Source organism: Dendrobates tinctorius, unplaced genomic scaffold (genome assembly GCF_039654945.1).
Source record: "Dendrobates tinctorius isolate UK_male_01 unplaced genomic scaffold, ASM3965494v1 ptg000036l, whole genome shotgun sequence".
Taxonomy (NCBI): domain Eukaryota; kingdom Metazoa; phylum Chordata; class Amphibia; order Anura; family Dendrobatidae; genus Dendrobates; species Dendrobates tinctorius.
Genome location: NW_027361704.1, coordinates 9627935 through 9643937, shown reverse-complemented (window position 1 = coordinate 9643937; position 16003 = coordinate 9627935).

Genomic DNA, 16003 nt, shown 5'->3' with positions numbered 1-16003 from the left:
AAAGTTAGTTTGCTGAGTAGTAGATGTGGTAGGCTTGTTTGAAGAGATTGGCTTTCAAAGCGCGCTTGAATAGGTCAGGGCTAGGTATCAATCTGATCGTCTGGGAAAGTGCATTCCAGAGAGCCGGCGCAGCATGAGAGAAGTCTTGGAGACGGAGGTGCGAGGTTCGGATTACGGGGGATGTTAGTCTTAGGTCAGTTGTAGAACGGAGGGCACGTGTAGGGCGATAGACAGAAATCAGAGAAGAGATATAAGGTGGTGCAGAACTGTGGAGAGCTTGGGGGTGAGAGAGATGAGTTTATACTGGACCCTGTAGCGAATAGGTAGCCAGTGTAATGACTGGCACAAGATGGAGGCATCGGTGAAGCGGCTGGACAGAAATAAGACCCTGGCTGCCGCGGGACATGCTGGAAATCTGATTGGAAAAGTGAGGAAATTGGTTATTGCCGCCAGAACCCCTGAAATTGATTCCATCTTGAAGACGTGCTGGGAAAGGGGCAATTGACGATCAAGCCACTCGGTGAGGCAGCACTTATTTAATGATTGAGCGATTGCTTGAACTAAAACCGTTTCTTATAGCTATGGTGAACCCTCAGGTAACCCTAAATGAAAGTCAATGGACACAGGAGGCTGAATTGAAGGATTTGCTTAATCGCCCATTTACTGTGACTAAAAAATTGCAAGCTGAGGATTTAACTCCTGGCATTTTGATAAGGGAGTGGAAGAACTTGCTATTTTTCCTGTCCCAATGAGGAGGTTTAATCGCAGATGGCATTTCTGCTTCAATGAAATGGAGAGAGACACAGCTATTGGAAAATAAAAATTTTCTGGCAGCTGTTTATGTTGACCCAAGTCATCGTATAATGCGTGATGATCAACAGCTTACTAAAGGAAAAGAAGCTCTGACTGAGGTAGCAGTTAGGTTAAGTGGCCTACAGGAGGAAGCAGACGCAAGAGGACTTGGGTCCTGACAGTGCTACTGCTGCAATTCTTCATCCTCATCAGATGAGGAGTTTGACTTTGACAAGTATTTGGATGACAGGGAGCAGGCAAAGCGTTGCCGCAGGGAAAAAGATTTCACTCCGTCTCCTATAGCAAGCAGATTGACCATATTTCAGCAAAATGTTTCACCTGCTCTCAAAGAAATAGAAAAATTCAACCGTTCATCGAAACTGACTACATGAGGCAATTCCTTTATACCCAGAAATTGTTAGAAATGTTGCCCATGTGGTTACGGCTTTGCCTCCAACCCAAGTTAGTGTAGAGAAGTTGTTCTCTAGCCTTAAAATTATTAGGTCAGATTTGAAGTCATCTATGAAGGAGGATCTGATGGAGGCAATTCTATTTCTTAGAACAAATTCATAGACTGCACAAATGTTATTTAGTATGTTTTTGTTGAAAACTGTTTTTTGCCACTTACATAGTTTATTACATAGTGTTATATATATATGCAATATATACACATATATATATGTAATCAATATTACATGTTTACAATTTATTAGTTTATTGTGTTCTAAAGTTGTATGCCAATAAATATATATTATGCTCTATCTAAATATCTTGATTATTGTATCATAAAAATGATTAAATGTCTGATGTTCACATTGTACTACAATAAATTTTTCACTTAAATATAAGCAATATGTGTGGGAGTCGGAGTCGTGGAGTCGGCGTCGGTGAAAGGGAAATTGAGGAGTCAGAGTCGCAGGTTTGGCTTACCGACTCCACAGCCCTGGTCACATCTGCTGATGTGACCACTCTATAGGGGAGATCGTTGTGGGACACTCATTATTAACCCCTTTCCTACATTGGACGTACTATTCCGTCCATGTGACCTGGGACCTAAGTCCCAAGGACGGAATAGTACGTCTAATGCGATTAGCGCTGATCGCGGCCAGGTGTCAGCTGATTATCACAGCTGACACCCGCCACAATGTGTCAGGGGCGGTCACGCACCGCCCCCGACACGTTAACCCCTGGCACACCGCGATCAAACATGATCGCGGTGTACCGGGGATTAAAGGAAGCATCGGCAGAGAGGGGGCCCCCTCCTTGCTTCCCTGCGACCCCCACAGCAGCGCAATGTGCAGCGCTGCTGCGGGGGTCTCTTTCCCTGCAGGTCCCCGGATCCAAGATGGCGACGGGGGCCTGCAGGGAGCTGGCCTCCTCACTGCCGGCAGAGCGCAGGCATGAGGAAGCCTGCAGCAGTGCCTGTGACAGATCGCTGATCTGTCACAGCGATCTGTGATGTGACAGATAAGCGATCTGTCACAGAACAGTGATGTCCCCCATGGGACATTATAATAAAGTAAAAAAAAATATTCCCTAATAAATTCATTTTTGAAAATAAAAAAGCAAAAAAACAATAAAAGTACACATATTTGGTATCGCCGCGTCCGTAATGACCCACCCTATAAAACTGTCCCATTATTTAACCCCTTAAAAACTAAAAATAAAAAACGAAGCAAAAAAAATGATTTATTATCATACCGCCGAACAAAAAGTGCAATAATGCGCTATCAAAAAGACGCATATAAATATCCATGGTACCGCTGAAAACGTCATCTTGTCCCACAAAAAACGAGCCACAACACAGCATCATAAGCAAAAAAAAAAAAAAATTTATAGCTCGCAGAATAAAGCAATGCAAAAATAATTATTTTTTATTTAGAAATTGTTTTAATTGCATAAAACCGTCACAACATAAAAAAATGACATAAATGAGGTATCGCTGTAACCGTACTGACCCGAAGAATAAAACCGCTTTATCAATTTTACCGCACGCAGAACGGTGTAAACGCACCCCCCAAAAGAAATTCATGAAACGCTGGTTTTTGTTCATTCTGCGTCCCAAAAGTCGGAATCAAAAGCGATCAAAAAAGTCACGTGCCCGAAAATGGTACCAATAAAAACATCAACTCGTCCCGCAAAAAATAAAACCTCACATGACTCGGTGGGTCAAAATATGGAAAAATTATAGCTCTCAAAATGTGGTGATGCAAAAAATATTTTTACAATAAAAAGCGTATTTTAGCGTATGACAGCTGCCAAAAATAAAAACCCACCATAAATTGTAAATCAAACCTCCCGTTATCACCCCCTTAGTTAGGGAAAAATAATAAAATAATTTTTTTCTATTTATTTCCATTTTCCCATTAGGGCTAGGGTTAGGGTTAGGGCTAGGGTCAGAGCTAGGGTTAGGGCTAGGGTTAGGGCTAGGGTTAGGTTTGGAGTTAGAATTGGGGGATTTCCACTGTTTTGGCACATCAGGGGCTTTCCAAACGCGACATGGTGTCCTATCTCAATTCCAGCCAAAAAAGTTAAATGGCGCTGCTTCCTTTCCGAGCTCTGCCATGTGCCCAAATGGTGGTTTACCCCCATATATGGGGTATCAGCGTACTCAGGACAAATTGCACAATAAGTTTTGAGGGCCTGTTACTCTTGGGAAAATAAAAATTGGGGGTGAAAAGATCATTTTTGTGGAAAAAATATGATTTTTTAATTGTACAGCTGTACGTTATAAACTTCTATGAAGCCCTTGGGGGTTCAAAGTGCCCACCACATATCTAGATAAGTTCCTTGGGGGGTCTAGTTTCCAAAATGGGGTCACTTGTGGGGGGTTTCCACTGCTTAGGTACATCAGGGGCTCTCCAAACGTGGCATGGCGTCCAATCTGAATTAAAGCCAATTTTGCAGTGAAAAAGTCAAACGAAGCTCCTTCCCTTCCGAGCTCTGCCATGTGCCCAAGCAGTGGTTTCCCCCCACATATAATGTATCAGCGTACTCAGGACAAATTGCACAATAACTTTTGCAGTCCAAATTCTCCTGTTACCGTTGGTAAAATAAAAAAATTGAACCTGAAGTAATTTTTTGTGTGAAAAAAAGTTAAATGTTAATTTTTTTAAGCTTTCACAAAATTCCTGTGAAGCACCTAAAGGGTTAATAAACTTCTTGAATGTGGTTTTGAGCACCTTGAGGGGTGCAGTTTTTAGAATGGTGTCACTTTTGGGTATTTTCTATCATATAGACCCCTCAAAGTGGCTTCAAATGTGATGTGGTCCCTAAAAATAAAATGGTGTTGTAAAAATGAGAAATCGCTGGTCAACTTTTAACCCTTATAACTTCCTAACAAAAAAAAATTTTGGTCCCCAGATTGTGCTGATGTAAAGTAAACAGGAGGGAAATGTTATCTATTAAGTTTTTTGTGTGCCGTATCTCTGTGATTTAAGAGCATAAAAATTCAAAGTTGGAAAATTGCGAAATTTTCGCCAAATTTCCATTTTTTTCACAAATAAACGCAAGTTATATGACTGAAATTTTACCACTAACATGAAGTACAAAATGTCACGAGAAAACAGTGTCAGAATCACCGGGATCCATGGAAGTGTTCCAGAGTTATTACCTCATAAAGGGACAGTGGTCAGAATTGTAAAAATTGGCCCGGGAGTTAACGTGCAAACCACCCTTGGTAGTGAAGGGGTAAAAGAGAGACTACGTCGGAACAGGGAGTATTTGTGTTCGTTTTTTTTTTAACATTTTTTGCAGGTGATCGATGGCTTCAATTGGATTAGGTGTGGAATAAAAATTATGAAAAATTGTGTAGTGTTTTATTTCATTAAAATACTTTTTTCTGGCTGTTTTTTTTAACCCATTAATAACAATAGGATTAATAATGGATAGGTGTCTTATTGATGCCTCTCCATTATTAACCGGGCTTAATGTCACCTTACAATCAAAGGTGACATTATCCCCTTATTACCCCATATGCCACCGCTACACGGTAGTGGGAAGAGAGAGGCTAAGTGCCAGAATTGATGCATCATACAGATGCGCCAATTCTGAGGCGGCTAGGTGCTGGTATTTTTAGCCGGGGGGGGCAATATCCATGGCTCCTTTCTAGGCTATGAATATCAGCCCATAGCTGTCTGTGTAGCCTTTCTGACTATGAATTATAGGGAGACCCCAAGTCATTTTTTGGGGGGTCCCCCTATTTTAATAGCCAGTAAAGGCTAACTGAGGGCTGATATTCATAGCCTGGGAAGCTCCATGGGTATTAACACCTTCTCAGGCTAGAAATATTGGCCCTGGGCAATTAGCTTTCTCTCTCTGATGCATAAAATTGAGTGGGAGCCCACGCCATTTTTTTCCATTAAAGATATTGCGTGCAGATTTTATGTGTGTGTGTCTTTAATTATTTATGTACCATTTTATCTATCTATCTATCTATCTATCTATCTATCCATATCTGTCTATATCTGCTATCTATCTGTCTTTCTGTCTGTGTGTGTGTAAACACTATTCTTCCATGGAGTATGTAAAATTGGTTGGACAAAGAAATAACTTTTTTTTTAAATATTAGATCTTTATTTAGGTTACAAAAACGCATATAAATCTGCATGAAAAAACATCAAATTCGCATCAAAAACGCGCGGATTTTTACCTGCTTTTTCTGCCAAGAGGTGCAGATTCTGTGCAGAAAATTCTGCAGGCAATCTGCAACGTGTGCACATACCTTTAGGGGTTTAGAGATGTTTTAGGTATCGTACGTTGGAGGAAGATACTACAGGTGAGAGGAGGTGCTCATAGCTGGATATGACAGTGTATTGGGAGTCCTTGATGGGAGAATGCTGAATTGGGGAATTGTGGGAACCCCTGGATCTCAGTGTACGGCTTTGGAGTGATTTCTGTGGAAAAGCTTCGATTATCATTATACCCGTAATGGGGGCTTTGGTTGACACTACTTTGAGGTCGACCAGGGCAGGATGTTGCTTGTGACCCCCTCTCAGAGCTGAATGTGGCTCGCGACCCTCTCTCAGCGCTGAATGTGGCTCTCAAGGTCAAAAAGGTTGAGGACCGCTGATTTATAATAATGATGCTGCTCCATGGAAACTATACGTGCTACAAAAAAACTATATACAGTTTTTCTTTTTTCATAAATTTGCAAAAATTCCTACATTTCAGTTTTTTCAGTCAAGATGGGGTGCAGAGTGTACATTAATGAGAAAAAAAATGAACTTTTTGAATTTACCAAATGGCTGCAATGAAACAAAAAGTGAAAAATTTAAAGGGGTCTAAATACTTTCCGTACCCACTGTAGGAATGGTCATTTAATGAAAGAAAACTGACTGCCAAAAGTTTTTCATATACTATTTATTGATCACAACATAGAGAGTTATTCTTTGTTTACAATGCCATAACCTAGCACTTTGTAACATAACCTCTTTCTTTAATTACTGCACCACACCAATGGGGCATTGAAGCCTCTAGGGTATTTAAGACAACTTGAGGGATCTTGCTCCATTCCATTTGCAAATCTGCAAACAATTCATCTTTATTGCTATGGGTATGAGCCCCAACTCATCCCAAAGCTGCTCTATAGGATTTAAAGGGAACCTGTCACCCCCCCAGGGCGCTTTTCAGTTAAAGAGCCACCTTCAGCAGCACTAAGGTTGCAATCTGTGAAGGTGGCTCTTCTTTTTCTGTCCCCTAGTAACGCTCAAATATCGAATTTTATCAATAGCTCCTCATACCTGTAACGTGTCCCATAGGTATGGTGTGTCCCCCCAGGGGCGTATCTGGGGGGGGCAGCCGGGGCAGTTGCCCTGGGCGCAGCCAGCAGGGGGCGCAGTCCAGGCCGCCTAATGCAGCGGTCCACAGTGTCCTCCCTGGCAGCTGCGTTCTGCGTGCCGCCCCCCCGGCCTGAGAATCAGCGGTTCTGTGTGCTGTCAAGCTGACAGCTGGCACAGAGAAGGAGCGCGTGCCGGCTCCCAGGGAACAATTGTACTGGCGTCTGTATAGACGCCAGTACAATTGCAGCTCTGACCGCCGGGCCAGAGCGACGTCAGCAGCGTGACATGTCATGTGATCACGCTGCTGACGTCACTCCCCAGCGCCCAGAGCGAACGCTCAGTGCTGGTTGTAAGTGTGCTCCAATGTGGAGCTGAAGAAACCACCGAAGATGGGAGATGGGGTGGTGTTAATGTGTGGAGATGGGGGTTAATGAGTGGGGGGGTTAATGAGTGGGGATGGGGTTAATGTGTAATGGGGTTAATGAGTGGGGATGGGGGTTAATGTGTGGGGGGTAAAGAGTGGGGAAGGGGTTAATGTGTAGTGGGGTTAATGAGTGGGGATGGGGGTTAATGTGTGTGGGGGGTTAAAGAGTGGGGATGGGGTTAATGTGTAGTGGGGTTAATGAGTGGGGATGGGGTTAATGTGTGGGGGGTTAAAGAGTGGGGATGGGGTTAATGTGTAGTGGGGTTAATGAGTGGGGATGGGGGTTAATGTGTGGGGGTTAAAGAGTGGGGATGGGGTTAATGTGTGGGGGGTAAATGAGTGGGGATGGGGGTTAATGTGTGGGGGGTTAATGTGTGGGGATGGGGTTAATGAGTGGGGATGGGGTTAATGTGTAGTGGGGTTAATGAGGGGATGGGGGTTACTGTGTGGGGGGTTAATGAGTGGGGATGGGGGTTACTGTGTGGGGGGTTAATGAGTGGGGATGGGGTTAATGAGTGGGGATGGGGATTTATGTGTGGGGGGTTAATGAGTGGGGATGGGGGTTAATGTGTGGGGGGTTAATGAGTGGGGATGGGGGTTAATGAGTGGGGATGGGGGTTAATGAGTGGAGATGGGGTTAATGAGTGGGGATGGGGGTTACTGAGTGGGGATGGAATTAATGTGTGGAGGGTTAATGAGTGGGGATGGAATTAATGTGTGGGGGGTTAATGATTGGGGATAGGGGTTAATGTGTGGGGGGATTTGGAGTGGGGGTACATAATGTTTTGGGGGATTTGGGAGTAGGGACGGGTGGTTAATGAGTGGGGATGGGGGTTATTGTTTGGGGGGGTTAATGAGTGGGGATGGGGTTAATGTGTGGGGTATTTGGAGTGGGGGGGACATAATGTGTGGGGGGATTTGGGAGTGGGGATGGGGATTATTTAATGTGTGGGGGATTTGGAGTGTGGATGGGGGGGTTACTTACTGTGTGAGGGATTTGGAGTGTGGATGGGGGGTTATTTAATGTGTGTGAGGGATTTGGAGTGGGGATGGGGGGATTTAATGTGTGTGGGGAGATTTGAGTACACAGAGTATGTATGAGGAAACAGTATGGGGGTTGGGTGCAGACAGTATGGGGAGGGAACGAGTTAATGTATGTGGACACAGTGTGGGGAGTCAGGGGTATGTGTGAGCAGACAGTATAGTGAGGGGGTAAATATATGATGAGACAGTATGGTGAACAGAGGGATGTTAGAGGAGGGAGGGGAATAGTGTGAGGCGACAGTATATTGCAGACATTTTTATTCAGGAGCATTATAATGACACTTCTATCTTTAAGGGCGTCGTGTGGAGATTTGCCGCAGAAGATCGCAGAAGATGGAAGTCTGCAGAGGCCGCTGTGGATGAGAAAACTCATCATGGGGTCTGGACAAGAAGAAAAGGAGAACGACTGCAGAGACGTCATCTATAAGGTACTTGGATGTAAATGTTATTTGTGCTATTGACTTATTCTCATGTTTTTATTCGTTAGGAACATTAAAGGGGTTGTCCAGGTTTGTGCTGAGTGTGCAGACATTCTATGTGACTGCAGACTTCTGAATTCTCACAGTGCTCACTGAACGCTGTCAGGATTCTCTCGTGCCGGTAATTTACATACATGCGGTCACATGCTGACTAGACGTGTGTGGCCTCACTCAATGAAAATGAACGGAGCGAGGCCGGGCACGTCTAGTCGGAATGTGGCCAGAAGTATATAAATCACATACTTGTGCTGACATGACTGTACATCAGCAAGGGAGAATCCTAAAAGTGTGCAGTGCATTCGTTGTGAGAATTCAGAAGCTGCAATGTCAGGATTCAGCTCTGCAGGTTCCAGTAGTCATCACACGGACACTTCACTCATATGCGATTTTCATACTTGACAACGAGCTTCTCTTCCTGCTTTCAGTTTTTTACTGAACATTGAGAGCATTAGGGAGAGCAGCTCGTGGGTACATGGCTAAGTGTGCAAGTCGCGTATGTACTTGGGGGGGGGCGCCAAACCAAATTCTTGCCCCGGGTGCCAGGAAGCCTATATACGCCTCTGTGTCCCCCTGTATCAGCCACCTACCATCCGTCCATCATGCCTGCCCTGTGTCTCGGCGCCGCCTATCATCCATCCATCATGATGCCCCTATGCGTTGCTGCCTCCTCCTGTTTTGAATGCCGGCGCCTGCGCTGTGACAAGAGTTCTTGGGCATGCGCAGTGCTATTGCGTGTTGCGAAGGCCCCAGCCCCGCAGTGTGAATACATCATAACACACTGCAGGGCGGGATCTGGGGCCTCCATAACACGCAGGTGCAATAGCCTGATGTTGGTTCTCGGGCAGCACGCAGTTCGCATGCCCGAGAACTCTTGTCACAGCGCAGGCGCCGGCATTCAAAACCGGAGGATGCAGCGACGCACAGGGGCATCATGATGTACAGATGGTGGGCGGTGCTGAGACACAGGACAGGCATGATGGACAGATGGTAGGCGGCTGATACAGGGGGACACACCATACCTATGGGACACATTACAGGTATAAGGAGCTATTGATAAAAGTCGATATTTCAGCGATAGTAGGGGTCAGAAAAAGAATGCAGCCTTAGTGCTACTGAAGGTGGCTCTTTAACTGAAAAATGCCCTGTGGGGGTGACAGGTTCCTTTAAATCAGGTGATTAGCTTGGCCATTGCAACAGACGAACATTTTTCTTTGCTAACCAGTTTTTGACCAAATTGGATGTGTGCTTAGGATCAATGTCTTGCCAGAATTTCCAGCTCCTGCCTACTTTGGTGTTACAATGTGACATTCTCCAGTATATCCTTGTACACAGTAGCATTTATATTTCCATCAACTCTATTCAGAGGGCCAATGGTAGATGCAGAAAAGCAGCCCCAAGCCATGACATTGCCTACACTATGTTTCACTGTAGGTGTTCAGTACCTTATGTCATTACGTTTTCCAATTGGGCGGATTATATAGTGCTTGCCATCACTACCAAACAGATTGAACTTGGATTCATCTGAACACAACACCTTAGACGCTGTGTTCTTTGGCAAACTCAAGCCTGACCTGGTTCTTTGCAGAGATGAAAGGCTTCCTGACTGCAACTCAACTCGTGCATTCAACCCTACTGCTTTTAGACATCGCACCACACTTTGGCGATTCACTTTGACTCCACATTCTTCAATATTTTCATGCAAAATCTGTACTGCACTTTTCTGGAATCAGATATAGACTTTTTCTTAACCCCTTAACGATCGCCAATACACCTTTTAACGGTGGTAGTTACGGGTACTTAAACCACCTCGCCGTGAATTCACGGTGCTGTGGAAAATGTGTATAGAGCCCCTCAGAGTCGGATTTTCTCCAGGGTCTTGGCTGCGTGGGGTAGCCAAGAACCCAGAGAACATGATTAGGGTTGGTTTTTACTGACCCCGCTTTTGCGATCGCTGTTATTAACCGTATAACGGAGACCAAAAGAAAAAGTTCCATGTGCCATTTAATTTCTCTTTCCTCTAATGTGATCGCACATCAGAGGTGAGAGAAGGTACCTCCCGGTGCTCCCCTCCATGGGTGCCGTCATCTTCTTCTGGGAAGAAAATGGAGGGCGCAGTGTGCCCGCCGAGATCTGCCGGCCGGCACCCGGCAACAGTAGGAAGATTTTTCCTATTTGTTCATTTTGGTCACTGTGATAGACCCTATCACAGTGATAAAAATAAAATAGTAAATAAACCCTTCCTTTATCACCCCCTTAGTTAGGGAATAATTATGAAATAAAGAAAATATATTTATTTTCATTTTTCCACTAGGTTTAGAGGTAGGCTAAAGTTAGGGTTGGAATTAGGATTAGAGTTAGAATTAGAGTTAGGGTTGGAATTAGGGTTAGGGTTGGGATTAGGGTTAGGGCTGGGATTAGGGTTAAGTTTGGGATTAGGTTTAGGGTTAGGATTAGGGATAGGGGTGTGTTGGGGTTAGGTTTGTGGTTAGGGTTATGGTTAGGGTTGGGACTAGGGTTAGGGTTGTGGTTAGGGTTGGGATTAGGGTTGTGGTTAGGCTTATGGTTGGGATTAGGGTTAGGAGTGTGTTGGGATTAGGGTTGTGGTTAGGCTTATGGTTGGGATTAGGGTTAGGGTTGTGTTGGGGTTAGGTTTGTGGTTAGAGTAATGTCTAGGGTTGGGATTAGGGTTAGGGGTGTGTTGGGGTTAGGGTTTGAGTTAGAATTGAGGGGTTTCCACTATTTTGGCACATCAGGGGGTCTCCAAACGTAACCATTGATTCCAGTCAATTTTGTGTTCAAAAAGTCAAACGGTGCTCCCTCCCTTCCGAGCCCCAACGTGTGCCCAAACAGTGGTTTACCCCAATATATGAGGCATCAGCGTATGCAGGACAAATTGTACACCAACTTTGGGGGTCTAATTTTTACTGTTACCCTTGGGAAAATAAAAAATTGGGGGCTAAAAAAATCATTTTTGTGGGAAAAAAATGATTTTTTTTATTTTCACGGCTCTACGTTATTATCTTCTGTGAAGCACTTGGATCTTGAAAGTGCTCACCACATATCTAGATAAAATCCTTGGGGTGGTCTAGTTTCCAAAATGGTGTCACTTGTGGGGGGTTTCCACTGTTTAGGCACATCAGGGGCTCTCCAAACGCGACATACCATCCGATCTCAATACCAGCCAATTCTGCATTGAAAAAGTCAAATGGTGCTCCTTCCCTTGTGAGCTCTGCCATGCGCTCAAACAGTGGATTACCCCTACATATGGGGTATCGGCGTATTCAGAAGAAATTGCAAAACAAATTGTGTGGTTCATTTTCTCTTTTTACAATTGTGAAAATAAAAAAATTGGTTCTGAATTAAAATGTTTGTAAAAAAAAAAAGTGAAATGTTGATTAATTTCCTTCTACATTGCTTCAGTTCATGTGAAGCACATAAAGGGTTAATAAACGTCTTGAATGAGGTTTTGAGCACCTTGATGGGTGCAGTTTTTAGAATGGTGTCACTTTTGGGTATTTTCTGTCATATTGACCCCTCAAAGTGACTTCAAATGTGAAGTGGTCCCTAAAAAAATGGTTTTGTAAATTTTGTTGTAAAAACGAGAAATCGCTGGTCAACTTTTAACCCTAATAAGTTGGTTACAAAAAATATTTTGTTTCCAAAATTGTGCTGATGTAAAATAGACATGTATGAAATGTTAGTTATTAAGTATTTTGTGTGACATATCTCTCTGATTTAGGGCAGTTTCACACGTCAGTGTCTCCGGTACGTGTAGTGACAGTTTTCTGACGTACCGGAGACACTGACACACGTAGACACATTCTAATGAATGTGTCTATGCAGATGTCAGCGTGTTTTCACGGACCGTGTGTCCGTGTGCAAAACACGCTGACATGTCCATTTTTGTGCAACAGCACGGATCACACGGACCCATACAAGTCAATGGGTCCGTGTAAACACGTACCGCACATGGAAGCTGTCCGTGTGCAATGCGTGTGCGTTTTTAAAAGTCAAAGGGTTAACATTGAAAATTATTTTTCAAAAACACGGACACGGACAGCATACGGACAGCACACAGATGGTACACACGGACATACGGATAGCACACGGATGTCACACGGATGGCATATGTATGCACACGGACACAGATAGCTCCGGTACCGGTTTTTCCGGTACCGGAATTATCTGGACGTGTGAAACTGCCCTTAAGGGCATAAAAATTAAAGTTTGAAAATTGCAAAATTTTAAACATTTTCGCCATATTTCTATTTTTTCATAAATAAACGCAAGTCATATCGAAGAAATTTTACCACTAACATGAAGTAAAATATGTCACGAAAAACATTCTTAGAATCAGCGGGATCCGTTAAAGCGTTATAACCTCATAAATTGACAGTGGTCAGAATTGTAAAGATTGTCCTGGTCATTAAGCTGCAAATTGGTTCCATCACTAAGGGGTTAATAATGTGATCAACTTTTTGGGAAGTTTTCTGTGGTTGTCCATGTCTAGATTTGTCAGCTGTTCCATAACATTCCACTTTTTGGCTTTCGCCTGACTCCCTTAGAATAATAAAACTTCCTGACAGTCGGAGATCAATTTGGCTTTGTCTTTGACATTTTTGAACCAAAAAAACCACACACACACACACACACACACACACACACACACACACACACACACACACTTAGGCCAAATATGCAAAACATGACAAAATATGCAAAACATTTGGCCCAGCAAATGTTGAAAACTAACACACAAAGAGAAAAAAGAATGTTAAACACAATTTTCATCCTTACAGCTGGCAACCATTTTCTTCCAGTTTACTAAAATCACCAGGAAAATGGCATCACAACAACCAGACAGAAGTAATCACACTTTTCAAAAAAATGCAAAACTTTTGGTCGACACTGTATATACAGTCAAGGCCAAAAGTGTTGGCACCCTTGAAATTATTCTATAAAATGAAGTTTTTCTCCCAGAAAATTATTGCAACTACACATTTTTTATACATGTTTATATTTCCTTTGTCCATTGAAGCAACTAAAAAAAGGAAAACTAGACATAATTTTACACAAAACACAAAGAAAAAACGCAGTATGACAAATGTGCAAAAATACTCTGTTGTAAAAAATACATAACAGTAGACAGCCAGTGCTAATAAAAAATGATAACAAGAACAGGGTATTTAGTTGATACGTTTTTTGCAAAAAATGTATACGATGCCACTCCACCATGTCACGGTAACCCTTTTCGGAGCAGTCCTATCTAATGTATTTAAAACCTTATCATGTGAACAATACCTACATGAGCAGGATTCAGAAAGGCACTGCATGGTATGGGCACGCTGGGCAAAATGGCTCTTGTGCATGTCCCACAAGAGAGAGGCGGGGATCTCCCAAAGCTTGCATAAGCAAGAAATTAGTGGATTAAAAACTGGCTGTCTACTGTTATGTATTTTTTACAACAGAGCATTTTTGCACTTTTGTCATACTGCGTTTTTTCTCTGTGTTTCAGTCTTTAGGTGGTGTGAACAGTTTCTTACTGACCTGTTCATTCTTGTGCATGTCTCATGTATAATTTTGCACAAAACCCAAAAATGGGTCAGAAAAAATTGTTGGCATCCTCAACTAAATATATTTGGTTGCACACCCTTTGAAATAAATCACTGCAATCACTGCTTCCCATAACCATTAACAAGCTTCTTACACCTGCTCCATGTCTCTCATATTTGAAGGATACTTTCTCCCAACAGCAATTTTATGATCCACAGATGTTCAATGGGATTTAGATCAAGCCATTTTAGAACTCTCCAACACTTTGTTTCCATCCATTTCTGGGTGCTCCTTGAAATATGTTTGGGGTCCTTGTTCTGCTGAAAGACCCATGACCTAGGAAGCAGATACAGCTTTCTGACACTGGGCACTACATTGTGACTCAAAATCTGTTGATAATCTTCAGATTTCTTGATGCCTTGCACACAGTCAAGGCACCCAGTGCCAGAGGAAGCAAAATAACCTCAAAACATCTTTGACCTTCCACCATATTTGACTGTGGATACTCTGTCCTCTTTTTGCAGGCCAATTTCTATGTTTAGTTAACAGTAGAAAAAAGTTCTATCGTGGTTTCATCAGTCTACAAAACACTTTAATTTTGGCAAACTGCAGTCTAGCTTTTTTATGTGTCTGGGTCAGCAGTGTGGTCCTCGGGATGAGGGGTAGGTGGTTGCTTAGGACGCCACCTCATATCACAAGGAGGAGGAGTGCAATTTTCTTTAACAAACTGTTAACTTTTAATACGCATCGGTAAGCTCTGCTGTGGTCGTGCACAGCCACTAAGGTGCATGCTATTCATTCCGGCGCTGCTCCAGATTAGGACATAGAAAAAGGAGGAGTGTCATGTATGAAGAAAATATACTGTATAAAGTGCTCTCAGTGAGAGAAACCTGTAGGAAGAAAGTCTGCTGGCCAATGAACGCTTTCTCATCAGACTGATGTGAGCACGCACTGGCTGCTAATGCCTCTGTCTTCCTGCATGATGCCCCAATGGTGAATGTTTACTAGGGGACAGGAGAGTGAAGGATGTACAGCATTACTTACATCATGCTGGGTGCATCTTCCACTGTCCTCTTCTTCATCTGTGTGTATGAGTTTCTGTATTTGCATGCGTATACGTGTGTGTATGACTGTGTATGTATATACAGTGAAGGAAATAATTATTTGATCCCTTGCTGATTTTGTAAGTTTGCCCACGGACAAAGACATGAACAGTCTATTATTTTAAGGGTAGGTTAATTTTAACATTGAGAGATAAAATATCAAAAATAAAATCCAGAAAATCACATTGTATAAATTATAGAAATGTATCTGCATTTTGCAGGTAGACATAAGTATGGGGCTCAGAATCTAAACTTCCTTTCTGTATGTCTTTGAAATTTCAGAAAAAACCCACACAAACACAGGGAGAATGTACAAACTCCTTGCTGACGTTCTAAATCTAAATCCAATTGAACGACCGGGGGAAAAATCTTAAAATTGCCATTGGGACAAGGAACCCTTTAAATATGAGAAACATAGAGCAGTTTGCAACAGAGTGGTTCAAAATTCCAGTTGAGAGGCGTAAGAAGCTTGTTCATGGTTATAGGAAGCGATTGATTGCAGAGATTTATTTAAAAGGGTGTGCAACCAAATATATTTAATTGAGGGTGCCAATAAGTTGGCCGTACCCATTTTTGGGATTTTGTGTAAAATTATATCTAATTTTCCTTTTTTATTTTTGTTCCAAAAGACAAATGAAATAAACATGTATAGAAAACATGTGTAATTGCAATAATTTTCTGGGAGAAATACTTAATTTTCTAGAATAATTTCAAGGGTGCATGAACGTAGCCAACTGGTCCCGATGTGGTCTGTCCTGTTCCTGAAGATCAGAGCTGAATGTATTCCCCTTGCCCCGTGCCTTAACCTCGACCTCTGATCCTGTTTGG